The sequence below is a fragment of the Monodelphis domestica genome, chromosome 1 (assembly GCF_027887165.1).
Source record: "Monodelphis domestica isolate mMonDom1 chromosome 1, mMonDom1.pri, whole genome shotgun sequence".
NCBI classification, from domain to species: domain Eukaryota; kingdom Metazoa; phylum Chordata; class Mammalia; order Didelphimorphia; family Didelphidae; genus Monodelphis; species Monodelphis domestica.
This window is the reverse complement of record NC_077227.1, coordinates 520,157,326-520,169,560: the sequence shown is the minus strand read 5'-3', so window position 1 is coordinate 520,169,560 and position 12,235 is coordinate 520,157,326. Positions and strand designations below refer to the sequence as shown.

Below are 12,235 nucleotides of genomic sequence, written 5' to 3'. Positions count from 1 at the left end.
TCCTCCTTTGCATGTATAAGTAGCCCTTGGCTGACAGGTATTCTTGCTGCCATGTATAAGAAGCTGAAACAGAGTAGACAATGGGATGAGATATCAGTAAAATTTAAGACAAAGCAACATCTTCTCTATAGTGAGAGTTTCTTCTCCTCTCCCTGATTGCTAAAGACTTGAGAGGAGGAAAGAGGTAGCCAGAGTTGAAGGCTTAAGCAGTTATGATTAGGTGAACCTACTGGGGGAATGGGTTGGGGGCAGTATATAGAGTCCTGAATTTGGAATAAGGAAGACTCAACTTCCTGAGTTCAAATTTGGCCTTAGACACTTTCTACCTGTATGATCCTGGAGAAGTCACTTAACCCTATTTGCCTTAGTTTCCTCATTTGGAGGAGGAAATGTTAAACCACTCCAGTATCTCTGCTAAGAAAACTAGAAATGGGATCAAGAAGGGTCAGACGTGACTGAAATGGCTGAAAAATAACAACGAAGGGGAATTAGACAGTTTATAAGTGTACAATGAAAAAAGGACTTAATTTGGAATAGGAGGACAAAGATTCAAAACATGGTCCTTCTACTTAGTACCTATATGGCCTTAGGTTAGTCATTCTACTGTTCTGAGGCTCCATTCTAAAATGGAGGACTTACACTGCAGAACTTGAAAAGTCCCTTCCAGGTCCAAATTTTAATAGCCTAAATAGAGGGAATGAGTTAAGGTGGAGAAGATAATGGGAAGATTTCATAAAAGTTATTTTCCCTCTTTTTCTCTTAGGGATAACAAGGGGAAGAGAGTGGGTGATAATTTCAGAAGATCATATATTTAAAGCTAGAATTAATCAAGTAATCTTCAGAGTCATCCAGCCCAATCCCTTAGTTTAAAAAATTAATGAATTTTATAACCTGAGGTCTTGAACGGTTAAGTGTAACAAAGTCAAGATTCAAACCCAGGTCCTCTAACTCTGAAGCTAGCACTCTTTAATATACCATAAGGGACTCCTTTCAAAAAAGCCTCTTTTTGGCCTTGCCTGGAATTATTTTTAGCATCCATAATTAGTATTTTAATTTAAAATCTTAAATTTTAATTTTAAATTAAAAAATCATTTCTGGAGGGGTACCCAATTATAAATAGATGGTCTATTTGTGGATAGGCTGATTATTTACAAATAGGCATAAGAGCACTTCTAAGATTCATAATTTGCGATCATTGTTTCCCATTCAATTTTACTGTATCAGTGTGATAACAGAATTGGTTGCTCCTTTTAAAAAACCTTTGCAGAATTTTCAAAATTTTCTCAGAAGGATGTTGTCAAATGTATTTTCTTTATTAGGAGGTTGGAAGATGTAAACATTCAGTGACTTATTTGCTTTCTAATAGGATATGAAGTATGGACCATTTAACATGCATTATCAGGACTAAATCTCATTTTTAAAGTTGTAAAGATGTAAATAAGCAGAGTACATGATAAAATACTTTGTTAACATTATTCATTTCTAAACCTTAATTTTACTACCACCAAGAAATCCTGATAGGAAACTTAACCAAAGCATTTATTACCTTTCTCTCCCCTGAAGGAAATACTAATAATCGATACTGCGGAGTTAGAAAACATAGCTCAGCTTAGGTTGTCCATTACATTCATCTTGATGCTATTACTATCTGTCTTCCAATGGATTTAGCTCGAGATGAAAATTCTAAACAAGAGGGGCAAAGCAGGCTAAGGTTCTATTTCATCATGCATAAAGTCTTTACCATGTGGCTGCATTATTTTGTTTGAAAAGTTGTTGACAAAGTCTCGTGGCTCGGAAGGGCACACCTGCTAACTCTCCCTTTCAGCTCACTGGGAATGGCATCTATATTTTTCAGCCCTAAATCAAATACCTCTAACATCCCCAACTTAACCCCAAACCCAGCAGGCCTGTCAATTTGGTGAGAACATTTCCATATATATGTGAAAGCCCCTTTGACTGAGCAGGTGTGTGATTGCCGGCCAATAAATATTCACAACCTTTTCCCATCCGCTGCCAATTGCAAAGGGCCACGCCTTCACATCACTTCCTCTTTTCATCAACTGCTCACCCAGGAGCTTGACAACCAGAAGACTATTTATTTGGTCCCATTAAGCTTTGCTGTGCGTGACACAAAATCATTGTAAAATAATGCATTATTAAGTGTGTTTTCAAATAAGGAGAAGAACTGGCAGCCTGTCACTGATTGTTTTATTGTGGGAAAGGAGATAAATAAATAAAATGTGATAGAGGAGAGGCAGGAACAGTTCCGAGAGGTAACTGGAATGGCCTTATTTCCTCCATGTTATTGATGTTGGTTTGTAAAACATGCTCACTAGTAAAACATGGCCATCCTTGTAAATAATGACCACCTACAGTCAATTCTCAGTTCTTTACGAGACTGGAGGAAAGCAAAACCTTTGGAAACTCCAAATATCAGATAACAACAAATATGTGTATTGTGTTATATAACATGTAGACGCATATAGGGATTATTTTTTAAAAAAGGTTATATTGCCAACATCAAACGTCCTGCTTAGGTAATTGTATAGCAGTCCCAGAGTCATCCCAGCAACTGTCTTACGAGTTTTCTCACTCATGGAGGGGGAGATTAGTTCAACAGGAGAAAGACCTGCTGTCACCAAATCATAGTTATCTGAAACTAGGAAATATTTGGGAAGCAGACCTACAGACCTATGTTCAAGCAATCTCTCAGCCTTTTTGTAATAATAATAATAATAATAATAACTAATATTCATATAGTATTTGCTTTGTGCCAGGCATTGATTCTGAGAGAAAGAATGAGATTTTATATATATCCATGGATATATGTGCATATATTCATGCATATATCAACACATTGAAATGTTACATGTATATGCATAAATATGCACGAATGTATGTGTATAAACATATGTATATATGTGTGTTTTCATGCATGTATATGCACATACGTATGTGAGTTTATATGTGTATATATTTTATATAAATATATAAATGTATTTGTGTTTATGCATACACATAAAATTTCACTTGGTCCTCCAACCCTAGGAGAGCTATACTATTATTTTCTTCATTTTACAATTAAGGAACCTGAAGCAAAAAGAGATGAAGTGATTTGCCCAGTCCCATAGCTAGTCAGTTTTCTAAGGCCATTTTTAAAGTTAGGACTTTATGACTCCAGGCCCAGCACTGTATCCATTGAGCAGTCTATGACTGCATCTGGGAAAATGGAAAAGAAGAGGTAAATTGCCATTGGTAATTTACAAAGTGGATCATGGAAAATGGAGGCTTACTCAATTTGGGTAATAATTGCACACATGTGTCTAAAGCTTTGGGTATTACAAAGGGATTTCCTTACCACTCAATGGATAGAACACTAAGCATGGGGCAGGAAGACCTGAATTTACATCCTTTCTCAGACACTTTTCCTTCTCTACACTTTGGTTTTCTCACCTTTAAAATGAGAAGGTTGGAGCCAATGGCCTCTCAGATTCTTTCCAGCTCTCAGTCTATGATCCTCTGAAATTGGAAGTGACAGTATCATCAAGAAGGCAGCTGGGCATTGGAATGGGAATAGCTTTGGATTTAGAGGTCCTGAATTTAAATGGCACTGCCACTGATGCTTGCTACCTAGGTAACCTCAGGCAAGTCACTGAACCTCCCAAGGCCTCAATTTCCTCATCTATAAAAGTGAGAATTTAACTCAATGGCTTCTGATAACTCTTTTTAGTTTTAAGTCTATGATCCTATGATCGTCTGTATTTTAAGAATGGCCTTAGGAAACTAAGATTCAGGGTAAAAAGGGATTTGCCCAATGGTTCATAATATCAAAATTAGAAGGGACCTCAGAGACCATCTGGTACTTTCCAAAACTGAACAATATTTTCCAATATAAAATTTCCTAGTAAGTGATCATCCAGTTTCTGCTTGAAGATCTTTGGTGAGGAAGGAACCCACTTATTCCCTAAATCAATTCATTCAATTAATGGATAATTTTTGGATCAAGAAACTTCCTTTCTGACAAGTCTAAATTTGCCCATTTAAAACTTCTGAGCATTGCTTCTAGTTATGTCCTCTAGGGCCAAGCAAGAAAAACAAAAATCAAAAGGCCAGTCCTTTACTCTTTAAACACTTAAAACCATTAGCCATGTCCTATTTACTAAGTCTAGGTTGAACATCCCTAGTTCATTCATTCCTTATATGGCATGGTCTCAAAGTCCTTCAACATCCTGGTTGCCTTCTTCTGGACCCTCTGAAGCTCATCTGTATGATTCTTAAAATGGTGTGCCTGGAACTAAACAAAATATCCTAAATGTTATCTGAACAGGATAGAGTATAACCTCACCAGGTATTACATAAAGCAGCCTAAGACTGAATTAATTTTTTAGCTGCCACTTAATATTATTGACTCAAATTAGCTTTGCAGTCCACTTAAGCTCACAAAATATTTTAAGATGTCCAGTCATTAGAAATATTAATTATAAACACTTGGGCTACAAACAAAGGCAAAAAACAATCCCTACTCTCAGGGAGCTCACAATTTAATGATGGAAATGACATGTAAACTACTACATACAAACAAACTATGTACAGGATAAATTGGAAAAAAATCACAGAGGGAAGGCACTAGAATTAACAGGGATCAGAAAAAAGCTTCCTATAGAATCAGATAAACTGTTATTGATGCCATCAATCATTTTCTTTCATTTGCAAAATGATTTTTTTTACGGTAAGTGTAAAACTTTTTTATTTAAATCCACTAAGTTTCATTGTTCAGTTCAGTCCATAGTCTATCCTGTTAAGATCATTCTGAATCCTGGTTCTACCATTCAAGACATTAGCTATCCCTCCCTGCTTTGTATCAACTGAAACTTCCGCAAGTATGTCCTCTATTGTTCAAGTCATTTCATTTGTATTTGACTCTTCATGACCACATTTGAGATTTTCTTTGCAAAGATTCTGGATTCGTTTGTCTTTTCTTTTTACAGCTCATTTTACATATAAGGAAACTGAAAGAAAAAGGTTAAGTGACTTGTCCAGGATCACACAGCTAGTAAGCATCTGAAGTCAGTTTTGAGCTCAGATTTTCCTGACTCCAGATCCAGTACTCTATCCAAACTCACCACCTACCTACCCTACTCCATCCATAATTTTACTAATAAAAATGTGAAACAACTAAGGGCAAAACACGAGTCCTTGTGATATTCCACAGGAGAATTCTTTCCAAGTTGAGATCAAGCCATTAATTGGCTTGATTAAATGACTTTTAATTCTGGCCAATTTTGAATTCATCTATAATAATTTGACCAACATCTTTGATCTTTTCTGATAGAAGACCATGAGAAGGCTTCTTAGGTGCTTTGCTAAAATCTAGGTAAATTGTATCTATGGTATTCCCTTGCTTTACAATTGAGTAGTCCATCCAAAAATAATTAAGATTAATCTGTCATGGTTTAGAGCAGGGGTCTGTGTATATATGTGCCTATGTAATAAGTATATGACTTATTCAGCGAGGACTAGTACCTCTGGTAAGAGGACTTGCCCAGCCCATTCTATTTTTATTTTCCCTAGCCTTTTGTTTTCTTTGTAATCTATATAATTTATTTTATTGAACTAAAAAATAAACATTATTCTGAGAAGGGGTCAATAAATTTTCTAGATTGCCAAATGGGCCATGACACAGGATAAATATTAAGAACCCTGGCATAGTGGATAGAGCTCTGAAATTGGAATCAAGAAATTGGAATCAAGCCTCTGGTTTTGAATCTTACCTTAGATACTTACTCTCTGCATGACCCTTGATAAATCACATGATTTCCATGAGCCTCAGTTTCCTCATTTGTAAAATGACGATAATAATGGCACCTCCTTCAAAAGATCATCATGTTACATAAGAGAGCATATACAAAGGTCTTTAAAAACTTTAGGGCACCATACATAAATGTCAGTTATAATTCCTGATGAAATATTAATTGCTATAGAAAGGGAATTTATCGTTTATTAGTTAGAATATGTCAGTAAAAGACTCTGTTGTGTTCACTGATACCAGCTAAGGCAGGGAGGAGCATCAGTTGGCACATAGAGATATTTCCAAGAAAAAAATGGGATTTTGAATATGAGCCATTACCCAGAATTACTTATAGTATACAGAAGATACATAGTCTTGCTGCATTCACAACCGGTCAGGCCCTAACCAAATTATGTTTCAGGAGAGAGAAAATAGACTTTCTAATCTACTAGTCTATCACTGGCCTTTGGACAACTCCACAAGGGATCTGAATCATGGCAGACAATTTTTTTGTTGTTGTTTTATTGACCTTGCACAAAAACTGAAATAGTATTTCTCAATTACATTTTAATCTAGTTCCAGCCACACTTGGGAGTTCTGTAGGACCTCAAATCTGACAATTCTATTCTAAGCTGTGGTCCAGAAGTAAATCATTATCAATTTACTTGACCATTTAAAATATACATCACTTTTATGTAAGGGGAGGAGAATGTTTTCTCTTGTTTCCAATACCCTTAATGAAGATGACCACTCTTCAAAAGACCTTTTAAACTTAAATATCCTTTGATTTCAGTTATCCCTGACTCTTCCTTTGCTCATTGCCCATTTCCAGTCAATTTCTAAATCTTGTCGGTTCTGCCTCCCAGCACCTCTCATATCAATTCACTTTTCTTTTCTTTGTCATATCACCACCTTGCTAGTCATTATGTTGCAGCTTACTATTGCAATGTCCCATTTATTTACCCCAGTTCCAAACTCTTCCTTCTCTAGTATATCAGCACATATTGCCAGCTGCCAAAATAATCTTCTTAAAACACAGAACTGAACATGTTGTTCTTTTATTTAAAAAAAATCTTCCATGACTCACCACCACCTGAAGATAAAACACAAACTCCTTAGACTGACGTTTAAGATCTTCTGTATTTTGACCCCCAACTACCTTTTCAGTCTTATATATACTATTTCCTTTCACAAATTCTTTCCAGCCAAATTGGACTAATGACTGTTCACCAAGTTCATTTCATCTTCTGCTTGTATGGTATCTACACAGGCTATCATCACATACCCCTTAGAATGCTTGATAAATCATAGACACTTAATAATCATTTGATGAATTCAACTAAAGCAGAACATTGGGCCAATGACCTTGGGAAATTATTTGTAATGACTCCCAAGTCCCTTTTTATGGATTGATTATCTGCCATTCAGGGCTTTTTATATGGAGTTTTAATAATTCAGATTACTTTAATCTCTGAAGTCCTTACATTGTACTTGTCTATTTAAAAACTAAACTTATTTCTGCCATCCACTCACAGAAATAGAAGATGAGGTGAATTTGGGAGCAAAGACTTGGGTTCAATTTCTGGGTCTGTTACTTTCTATGACCTTGGATAAATCATTTCTCTAGGTCTCAGACTCCTTATCTCTAAAATGGTGTTAATATATAGTCTATATCTATTCCATAGGATCAGTGTGAAGATCACTTACATTATTGGAAATAAAGCACTTAGTAAACCGTAAAATACTAAATAAATATCACTTATTATTACCCCCTTAGTCTTCCTGCTTAAATCCCATCTTCTCAATGATGCTTTCACTGGTCTGACCAGATAGCAATGATTTCTCCTTCATCTAATCTCATAGCACTTTATAGCCCATATATGGAAATATTGGTGTTATTGTTTGTCCTTCATTTTGACGAAGACCAATGACATCACAAGGTAGCGTCTTGACTTGGACATGAATTGGGTTTAAGTGAGGCAGAGTTGCACAAAGTCATCAGCCTCACTCCTCTTCCAGAGGCATTGAAGTTCAGTGGCAAGATAAAAGTCAGGATGACTGGTGCTGGCTCAGGATGCAATGGATGACCTTGCTACCTTTGGTGTCTGACCAAGCTCCAAACCCTCCACTATACTTGCTTCTGCTCCCTTCATGACCAATGGAACAAATGGCTATCATCCTCCTATTCCCTAGGGGAAATCTTCACAGACTTGAGATAGATACCCCCTAACCCTGAGGCCAGTCAGTTACCCCCAACCTGATTTAGCCCACCAGTCAAGACAGTTTTACTGGAGTGTGACCATTGCCCATGCTATAGCTTCTTGCAGCCCTAGGGAAGAGTGTGTGTGTGTGTGGGGGGGGGGGGGGGGAAGGTAGATGCCAAAAAGTAGATGAGCAGCTTTGAAAAGAGTTTGGAAAGTCCTGAAACAGAAGGTGCTAGTCCTCCCTGAATATCCTATACATAGACACATTTATAGGTTATAAAGTGTTATATAGATATAGATATAGATATTATATTTTCTGGTTAGGTGGTGATGGTAGGTCGGTCCCAAACTGGAACTGGACTAAATGCCTTATTAGCTATAAGTTGGTTATGTGTATTGATTGATTGGGGAAACTTGGCATGTAAATCTGGGAAATTTCTATATGCTCATTTCCCCAATGGAATCACAGGGAGGATTGCATAATTAGAATTCTCTCCCCTCACACTCTTCTCCCAGAAATGCAGCTGTTGGAGTTTGGTTAAGTGCCAGAGAAGAGAATTTTACTCACATGTTATTTACTTAGGCTTTTTCTTTTGTTCTTTTATTTCTTCTACTTCAAGTGATTATTAATAAATCTTATAAAATATAATACTTGGCGATATTTGATATTAATTCAAATTTTACACAGCCTACCTATGGGAATAGTAGGGTACTATTTCTGAAGATAGAGGAGAGGGTATAGAAAAAGAGTACTGAGCTCAAGAAGACTGAGTTTGAATCCCATCTCCAATGGTATTGACCAACAGCCTCAAGCCTGTCAGGCAGGTCACTTGGATTTCTCTGAGTCTTAGTTTCATCATCTGCAAAATGGGGATAATAATAGTGATATCACCTAATTCATGTGACTTTATTAGGGGCAAATACTAAAGTGCTTTTTAGGATGCAATGTTTATAATAATAGTTGTTAACGGTAGCAGAAATAGGGCAATACCAAGCATATGGTAAATGTGGACCAGAGTAGATCTCCTGGGGGAACAAAGCATTACAGGCTTAAGTGATACTAAGTGGTGACCACAAGGGAATTACAGACCATGAGGGTGAACCTTTGGGAAATGCAACTCAGGCTCTTGGGAGAAAAAGAATGTAACCTCAAGAAGAATGATTAAGTCAAGTTGGCTAAGAAAACATGACATTTAAAAATAATCCTGGAGGAGCTCAGCATAACCTAATCAAGAAGTCTGATCTCTTCATATGGTCAGCTACTTATCCAAGAAACCATATTGCACACCTCAAGCACTTTCTCCTTTAAAACAAAATCCTTTTCCACCACTAAGCATCAGCCAATGGTCACTGAGCTGGGACTTTCCTGTAGAGAACCGCCTAACTGCAGGGAATGAGTTCATTTGATTTGTAGACATATTGTAATTACTTTTCTTGACATGAAATGCAATCGAGGTACAATAAAGGAAGAAGGCATCTTTGCCTTGACCCTTTTCTCCCTCTTTCTCAAATGCAAATCTGAAACATTCATCCTTTGTGGCTCCCTGGCCTCCTAGCTACAGGGAAAGCTGTCACCCAGCACCAATTTTTTTCTTCTGAAAATAACGTAATTGTAAAGAATTCATAACTTCTGAGTGCAATTTCAGCCTTTGCATTGATAAGGCAATAACTGAAGCAAACAAGATTAGATCGAGTTATAGAGCTGAACACAAAGTACAGGCAGAGACATTATTAGGAAGAGATGGATTGAAACAGCATTTTAAAAAATTGTAACATCTGTGCAGCCAGAATGGATTTTCAGGAGGATATTAGCCTTGGTAATTAAGGGGAAATGAATAAGCAGTTTTAAAGTGCCTACTGTGTGCCAGGCATTAGACTAAGTATTTTATAATTGTTATCTCATTTCATTCTTATGACTACCCTGGGAAATAAAGGTGGTTATTAATTTCCATTTTATAAATGAGGAAACTGGGGGGAAATGACTTGTCCAGAATCATCTGAGATTAGATTTGAAATCATATCTTTCTGAGTTTGGACCCAGAATTCCATTCATTGGGTTACCTATCTGCTTCTCCTTAGTTCATTTTCATTCATCAGTCCTTCCTCTTGTCATTTGGACTTTTTAGATCTTGGTTCCTTAAGATGGCAGATATACATGATGGTCTTTGAAGATAATATAGTGTAGGAGAGTCAGCAGAAATGTAGTGTCAAATTCTGTCAAATTCTGACACTTATAAGTAGTTTGAACTTGAGCAAGTTACTTAACCTCCTAACTTCAGTTTCTTCATGTAGGAAATGGGTATAAGAATAACTCTTAAACTTACAACACAGGGATGTTATTCAGAGCAATTACACTCATGTCATGTATTGTTAGCAAAATATCTTCGTGAAGACTATAAAGACATGAAGTGTAACTAAGACAAGAATCTGAGATTTGAGCTTTGGTGAGTGGAAAGAAGGGGGAGAAAGAAGAGAAATCTCTGAAAGTTTGATTTCTTAAGATGACCTTCTTATAGGCATCCCAAATTCAACATTTCCAAAGCAGAACTCAATATTCTTTCTTCCATGATGTTATAATCTGAGGAAAGATACAGTGGTCACTGCTCTCCTGGTTTGTGCTCTGGTCTTTACCTAGGAAGGATTCCCGCTTCCCCTTACTCAGCATGGGCTCCTGTTCCCCTATAGCCACAAAAGCTAGTGCTCTCCTTGGCACTGCAGCTGTGACCAGGACCCTGCAGCCAAAAGGCTAGTACTCCCTTTTTCTCCCTGGAAACACAACTCAGAATTAGGTATGAGAGATAGAGTTGTCAATTAGTGCCAGCAAAGGATCACCTTTCTAATCAATTTTCCATCCCCCTTTCCACCTCTGGTCTGAGAGCTCCTAAAACTTCTTCTATTCTGCTACTCATGCTATGGTTGTTGAGGCTACTTAAAGGATCAGTAGCTGGCACTACTGCCAGCCTTCATCCCAGTGTCACAGACCTTTCCTGCTAACTTCCTGAGTTATATCAGGCAAGAAATCTGTCTCACTTTGACCTTTTTTTTAAAACACTAACCTTCCATCTTAGAATCAATAATGGTTATTGGTTCTAAGGCAGAAGAGTGGTAAGGGCTAGGCAATGGGGGTCAAGTGACTTGCCCAGAGTCCCACAGCTGGGAAGTGTCTGAGGTCAGATTTGAACCCAGGACCTCCCATCTCTAGGCCTGGCTCTCAATCCACTGAGCTACCCATCTACCCCCCTCACTTTGACCTTTTGTTGAGTATATGCACCAAAATTTGATTTGAAGAGTTGTTTTAAAGTTGTTTGGAGAGGAATGTTGGATCAGCTTGGTTGCTGACCGTATTCTGCCATCTTAATTCCCTTGACTTTCTTCTTTGACAAAAATTTTCAAAATATCCTTATGGACAATGAAAGAATGTAGACTGGGTGAGAATAACTATGGACTGAAAATTGATTAAGTAACTAGGTTCAAAAGAATTTTGGTAAATGAATTAATTATTGTCAACTTGGAGGGAGGACCCTCGCCAATACAGTGCCCCAGAGATCTGTTGTTGGCCTTTTTGTTTTTGCTCATTTCTTTATTTTGTTTAAATCAGTGACTGGTTAAGTCAACGGCAGTGTGCTTGTCAAATATGTGGATTATACAAATTGAAGAAGTTTGACTAAGACACTGAATAATAGAATTGAGATAAAAATATTTTAAATGGCTGAACAATGGGATGAATCTATTAAAATGAAATTTAGAGGAAGTGAACAAAGCCCTATACGTGGGGCCATAATTGAACAGGACAGGGACAGAACAAGAGGGGCAAGGCAAATTTATACACTCATTCCTATGAAATATATATTGGGTTTCTAGTGGACTACAAGTTCAATGAGTCAACATTACAGCTGCCAGAAAACTTAATTCAGACATATGCTGCATTAACAGAAGGATATTTTCTCTTAAAGAAGTGGTTATCACCCTGCTATACTTTTTCCTGTTCAGACCATATCCATTCAAAACATTGATAATACCAATTTGTGGCTAATAACTTCAATAGAACTTCCACATCCAATATTGTTTTATGTTTTATAGAATAGATAGTACATTTCTATGAGGATTTACTACCAGTACATTATTCCTTTTCTGCAGATGACAAAACTGAAACACAAAGAAATTAAGATGTCTTCTCAAGGTCATGCTGCTGGTCACCTTTTTCATCTGCTTAAATAGAATTAGGGCATTTCTCAATGGAATA

General features: G+C 37.0%; 1 protein-coding gene across 1 annotated transcript in view; it reads left to right on the top strand.

Moving 5' to 3' along the window:
- ALK (ALK receptor tyrosine kinase) overlaps positions 1-12,235 on the top strand; it is a 1,130,668-nt gene that overhangs the window by 271,027 nt on the left and 847,406 nt on the right. The window lies entirely within an intron of this gene.